Raw genomic sequence first — 6,742 nt, forward strand, 5'->3', positions numbered from 1 at the left:
ACCTCAATTTACCCCTTATTTTTTAAAAGAAGATAAAAAAAATTCATCAACCTACCTTATTTTTTTTCTTATTTTTTACTTAAATATAGGGAGAACGATTTGAAAATAATCAATTCAAGAGGGAGGTAATCTGAAATTTATTCTTTTCCATAATTATAGATCCATATATCAGTTGATCTCCATCGAAATCTACATAAATATGGTTATAGTTGTTGTATTTTCTATATTTATATGCTATGATATGGTTTCTTAAGCTACAAAGCTTATAAAGCTCGATTACGAAGTGATTTTGTGCCGTATACGACTGATTTACATTAAAAAAAAAAATGTCACTTTATCATTCAGAACAGTAAAATATGCTGACGATTGCTCTTACTTTTTGTTTTGGATTTTGTCATTGTGAAAAAAGGATGAAATTTATCTTGATATGTGCTTGGTGGAATGAAATTCGAAAATGGTTTACAAACAAAACAAAAGAATTCATTAAAGGATGATCAATCATGTTAAGACTTGTCTATCTCCCTTCAAGGTTACGCACGCATGGTTCGTCCTGATGTGGATCGTGCGTTGGATCAAAAGCAATATAATCCGATACGATCCACAGCTGTGCGCGTCATTAATGATTTTACCGGTAATGTCAGTGAAGTGAAAGAGGACATTATTGATGCAACATTGGCGTTGTTAGTGACAGTAAACTTAGCACTATATATATATATATGTGTGTGTGTGTGTAGAATGAGATAGACAAAGTTTCTGTGCTCATTTTATTGTCTTTTTCATCATATCTTTAAATTTGAGATGATTGACTTTTATATAAGTAACTTGAAATATGAGATGGAGGAGTTATCATGACATGTGGCCATTGTGACATATGTCCACAAAGTCCATGTGCGAGGACATTTATCAATATTTAGCAAGACTTATTCATGACAAGTTTTATAATGACACTTATCTTGATTTTGTGTCCTTGACCTTTAATGGGTTTGAACTTAAATTTGCCACTTATGTTGGTTCCTTGTAAAAAAAGATTGATTTTACAACATTTTGTCCGTAAAGGAGTTTTTATAAAGTTTTGCCCATAAGTGCATTCTGTAAAATGCTTGCTATGCCGTAGACTCATTTCATAGAATGCTCGTTTGCCATAGACGCATTCTGTAAAATGTTTATCTGGTTCGTAAGCTCATTTTGTAAAATGTTTGTTGGCCCATATTTACTTGTAAGCATGTGCCTAGAATGTTTATTAGTGATCCGTGTAATGTTTGTTTGTCTATAGGCTCATTCTGTATAATACTTGTTTGCTCGTAGGAGCATTTTGTAGAATGTTTGTTTGCCTATAGGCTTTTACTTATAAATATTTTCCAAGTCCCTAGATCATTCTTTGTAAAAAAAAAATAAACTTAGGTCATTTCATTTTGAAGAATGAATTTATGTCTTTTTTTTTTAATAGAATCACACTTTTGGTGTTTTGTTAAGGACTCGTTATTTGAATGTTTTATTTTGAAATATTTTCTGAGTGCCTAGGTCATCCTTTATAAAGAATGGACCTAGGTATTTCTTTATAGAATTATGTTTTTGGTTCTTTGTCAAAAATTCACCACTTAAGTGTTTTACTTAGAAATATATTTCAAGTGCCTAAATCACTCTTTATAAATAATGAATGTTGGTATTTATTTGTAGGATTATACTTTTTAACGTTTTGTCATGTCTTACCTTCAAACACTTAGAATTTTAAATGCCTAAGCCATTCTTATACAACCCACTGGTCCGGTCGTCAATGTATACATTATGCACAATTTTTAAAATAAGCTCGACCCCCTATGTTAATGTATGTCTTGCAGAAGTAGATACATGAAATAGAAATGTATTCCTATAAGTTTCTGAAAAAGAACTACAATTTTCTTTTATTCATTTATTTTCAAATAACAAACTCTCAAAGATTAAAAAAAAAAGTTACCAAAATCCTTCATCCAAACAAGAAAATTAGAATACTATAATATAAATTTAGCTAAAGTACTTGTGGTTTTGCTACAAAACTGAGAAATATGACAAATCTAAACTCATGCTGTAATCGAAATAAATGTTGAACATTTTCTATTAAATATTAGTCAAAATACATCAAAATTGGAGGCAACCTCTCGCACTTAATTTCTGAATTAAAATCACTACTAAATCATCTACTTTCTAAATGCTCAAACTCAAAAGAATCACCTTTTGGGGGGGGGAGGAAAGGTTCAGAAGAATCAAATCAATCTGAAGGGAAAAAATCTAATCTACTTTACAAGCTGGTTTCATTATGGCTATTGCTTGATGATTCTAAATTCTTGGACGCATCTAATAGGATAGCCTCAATATAAGAATCGGAAAACCCACCACCTGGCCGAAAATAAAATTAGCTAAGCTTCCGCGTGGTTTCCACTATCTCCTATTAAATTAAACATGTGCTTTTGCACCCCCACCTTTTTCTTTTTCTTTTTCCTTTTCCCCAATCAAAAGTTCAAAACAAATCCAAGTGTCAAATTACTCGTTATTTGATATCTCGGGAAGATCTTGAGATTTCAGGTTTCTCCAATTCAGATATCCTCATTGACCGTAGCAAAGGCTTAGAAAGAAAGAAAAACAAAAGCACCAATTAATTCTAAGTGCACATATGCTTAGTGGCCCAAAAATACTCAGCCAGCTGACACCCTTAGTGGTGCTGAAGCTTAGTGGATTGAAATTCTCTTAGATTTCCAATCAAATCATAGTGGTTACGATGTTTAATTTTACTTCACTAATCCAATTGCAATGAAGAGGAAAGCGGGTGCCATATTTTCTTTGAATTTGATTGTCTCCCATGGAACCATCAAACTAATGCCATTTCATTTGTTTAGGGAAGGTGGGGAAATCACATGTTTTATGTCAAAATATGGTTATCCTAATCATTTTATACAATTGAGTTTTCGACATGTTATATTATTATTATCCCACTTTAGCACTTTTAATTCATTTTCTTCCTTTAAATGTGAGCAACCCACTTGGGGAACCCACATAATCTTTTCTAACGTAGGAAGGTGCCTATGATTATGATGGACTTCATTATAATGACAAAAAAATTTTAATTTGAATAAACAAATTGCCAGTTCTTAATTTGAATATAAAAAAAATCCCAGGCTTGCTTGTCTTTAATATTATTGTTAACTATTATTACCAATAACATAAGCTTTCAAGTCTATTTGTAATATTTTATCTATTAGAGAAGTTTTATCTTTTTATCAACTTTGAGTTTGAACTCTCAAGTAGGGGTAGATAAATCATTTTTCGGTCCGGATTGTTCAGTTTCAGTTTAGATTACAACCCATTCGAGTTTTATCAACAAATCTAAATCGAACCAAATCGAAATTAATTTGCTTTGGATCAGTTCAAGTTTGCTATTTGATTTGGTTCACATTGAAAATTTGGGTTAACATTTTGGTTTGAATTGCTAATTTGATTTGGATTGCCAAATCAAATTGGGTTGCCAATTAACCTCCACCAATCAAACACCCCTGGCCAAAAAATGAAGAAACAAAGTAGATCATTATGCAAAATAGCAACAACTGAGTTTGTCAGGAAATATACAACCAAACAACATAGATAATAATAATCAAAAGGGCTATTGTTTAAAAGAGAGAGAGAGAGAGAGAAGAAGATGCAAAAATAAAGTAAATTTATATATAATTATAATGTGAAGAAATTAACAATTGAAGATTTTGTTATTAGAAAGCATTCGTTATCATCATTTGTTTAGTTGCTGGCATCTCTCAGGAATGCCAAAATTGAAAACAATTGAAGATTACAACTTATGTGTTTCATTTATTGAATGGTATAATAATAATAATTTCTTTAATAATTAAATTTAACTAAGTATGAAATTTAACTTAATAAATGAATAATTTATATATTTGAGATATAAACTGGGATCCAAATATTAAGGTCCCTAGTACTATTGTTCATTATGGTAGAAACCATCTATTTTTCTACCTTCAATTTTTTTAATTAATTTTTATGGAAAGACCACAATATCTTCAACTCCATTACGTATATATTTCTCATTTCCTTTATTTTAACTTTTAATTGGCCTGCCCTTTTAAGATACTGTAACGATAAGCTCAGAGGATGCTTCTTCCTCTCGGCCAATAAATATGCACAAAATTTTTAGCCTTGTTAAATATTCAATAACTATAACATTATTCTCATAAAGAAAATCTTAAATATCGATTAAAGATAATCAGACTTTAAATACTCTAGACGTGACGGTAGAGAACATTCAACGAAAGAAAAAGTAGACACAGTGTAGTGATTAACTAAAATGGATTTGAGTGATTAATTAAAATGTTTCCAGAATGGTCAAGTTTGATTAACTTTTAATTATGATCATTATATCCCTTAAACATGTGGCATCTGGGGTCAATAGCTTAATTTTTCGCTTAACAATATTATGTCTGAAATTGAATTAATTATATATAGTGTTACATCAGTGACATATGCATATTATAAATTTTTAAGAAACTTTAGTTACTCTTCAGGGCATGCGGGCTGTTACCTGTTAATATCATTGATTTTGTAATCTTTGAAGATTAAGTATAATAGTATATGCCGTTGGGTAAGCAAATATTTAAATGTATAAAGTCATGAATGTTAGGCAATTGTTCATAATCAAATACTAATTAATTGGATGATGATGATGCTCTTATTTTGTAAATTAATTATTCTTAAATGCAAACACTCTCATTTTATATTCTCATTTTTTTTAATGTCCTTAATTACAGTGTGTTTCTACACACACACATGTATATATGACTTTCTTTTTGTATAATAATTTTTTAATTTTCTTACAGTCATCCTCTGTGTATGTGTTGCATCAGAGTTCATATCAGAAGGAATAAAATGAGATGTTTCTGAATCACCTACTTTTACTTTTTCACTTCTTGCAAAGTTAATGAAAAAGCATTATCGATAAAAAAAAAATCAACACTAATTTAAGGACTTCAAAATTTTTTCATAGAAAATTTGATCCCTCGATTATCTAAACAGGTGAATTAATGCTAATTAACAAGTAGTGGAGAAGTTTGTATCAAAATAATTTCATGTGAATTTATAAGATTAGGATCATCTCCCATCTAAATCATTCGGAGCTTTTAATGATCTTATGTCATGTAGTAATAATATATGAATATAATTTAATTTTTTTACATTTAAAATTTATTAACCTCTAATTAATACGTTAATTTTTGTTCAGGAGAAGTTCAGATCCGGAGTGAGAGATTCTTAATCCAAATTCACATAAAAAGTCCAATCATTAAAAAAAAGAAGAAGAAGAACAAGAATTGATTAAGTTCATCGAGGTTTGAAATCGAATAATTTGAAATTAACAATCTTTGGGCTGTTGAATATTATTATTATTATTAAAACAAAAGCTGAACCCTAAAGGCAACGCAAAGCAACTGCCAACAAAAACTAGTACAAGATAGAATAAAATGGTCCATATGCCCAGTGGTTGAGGCACCAACCTAACCTAATGGAAACTTACAATCTAAATTTTCATGCCCTGGCATCGCCTATGTTTAACCTAATAATCACGATGTGGCCAGCTCGAAAAAAATAATGGGACAGTGAGTGCCCTAACCCTAATGAGGCCTATTCATATTGCCGCAACTGGCCGTGCCCTTAAAACTAGGTCCACTCACCGCATCCACACGCACATGCTAAAGCACTTTTCATGTTCCCCACATCCACATGGGGTTTCCATCTCTTTATCTTTTTTATGCCACAACATTTTTGTTATTAATAGCAAATCCCATTATGGGATTTCGACGAAACAAGTACTTCGGAAAAGGCTTTTGGTCCAGGGATACCCACAAACGAAACTTTTTGGTCCTATCTCCAATAACACCGATGTTAATTTTCGGACTCTTTTCCAAGTCGTTTTTGTTCGATTGGGTAGAAAACACACCACCAAAAAAAAAAAAAAAAAACGATGGGTGAAAAATGCTAAAATGACAAAGAAATGGTTAAATTTCATTTTACGACCTCAGACTTTCAGGAATTCGAAAGTACCTCCATGGAAATACAATCGTTCGCTGAGAATATGACATCGAGAATTTGTTTTACAATAATTATAGGCTTGTTTGTTAGTACGTGTGTAACTTTTAATTAAAAAAATTAGGATAAACATAAATGGTTTAATTTCTTTATCGCTGTCATGATGACACACTCACTCCAATAAGATCGCTACATGTGTGTCACGTGAGGTGCATATATGCTTAATACACTCAAAAAATTAAGAGTAATGATACAGCCACAAACTCTTGTACAAACTTATTTTGTATAAACTGACGTGGCATTAATTCATTGGTTGAATGAAAATATAAATTAATAAAAATAAATCATGTGGGCCAAGTGATATTTAATTCAACCAATCTTATCATGCCACATCAATTTATACAAAATAAGTTTGTACAAGAGTTTGTGGCTGTATCATTACTCAAAAATTAAATATAGATGCAAAATTTCTCTCGCTTCTCTCTTAAAAAATAAACAAATTTTCCAGTCAAACCTAAGGTGTAATAATAAAAAGACAGAAAAAAAGCAGCATAAATTCAGAGGTCAGACGGTTGAGTTCTCTCATTACTGAAGATTTGGTTGTCTCTTAGGACGCCATTCTTTTAATTGATTAAAATCAATTAATTAAGCTATGAGCGACAGCAAGCGATCTAGATCTCTA

Source organism: Citrus sinensis, chromosome 4, assembly GCF_022201045.2.
Source record: "Citrus sinensis cultivar Valencia sweet orange chromosome 4, DVS_A1.0, whole genome shotgun sequence".
NCBI lineage: Eukaryota > Viridiplantae > Streptophyta > Magnoliopsida > Sapindales > Rutaceae > Citrus > Citrus sinensis.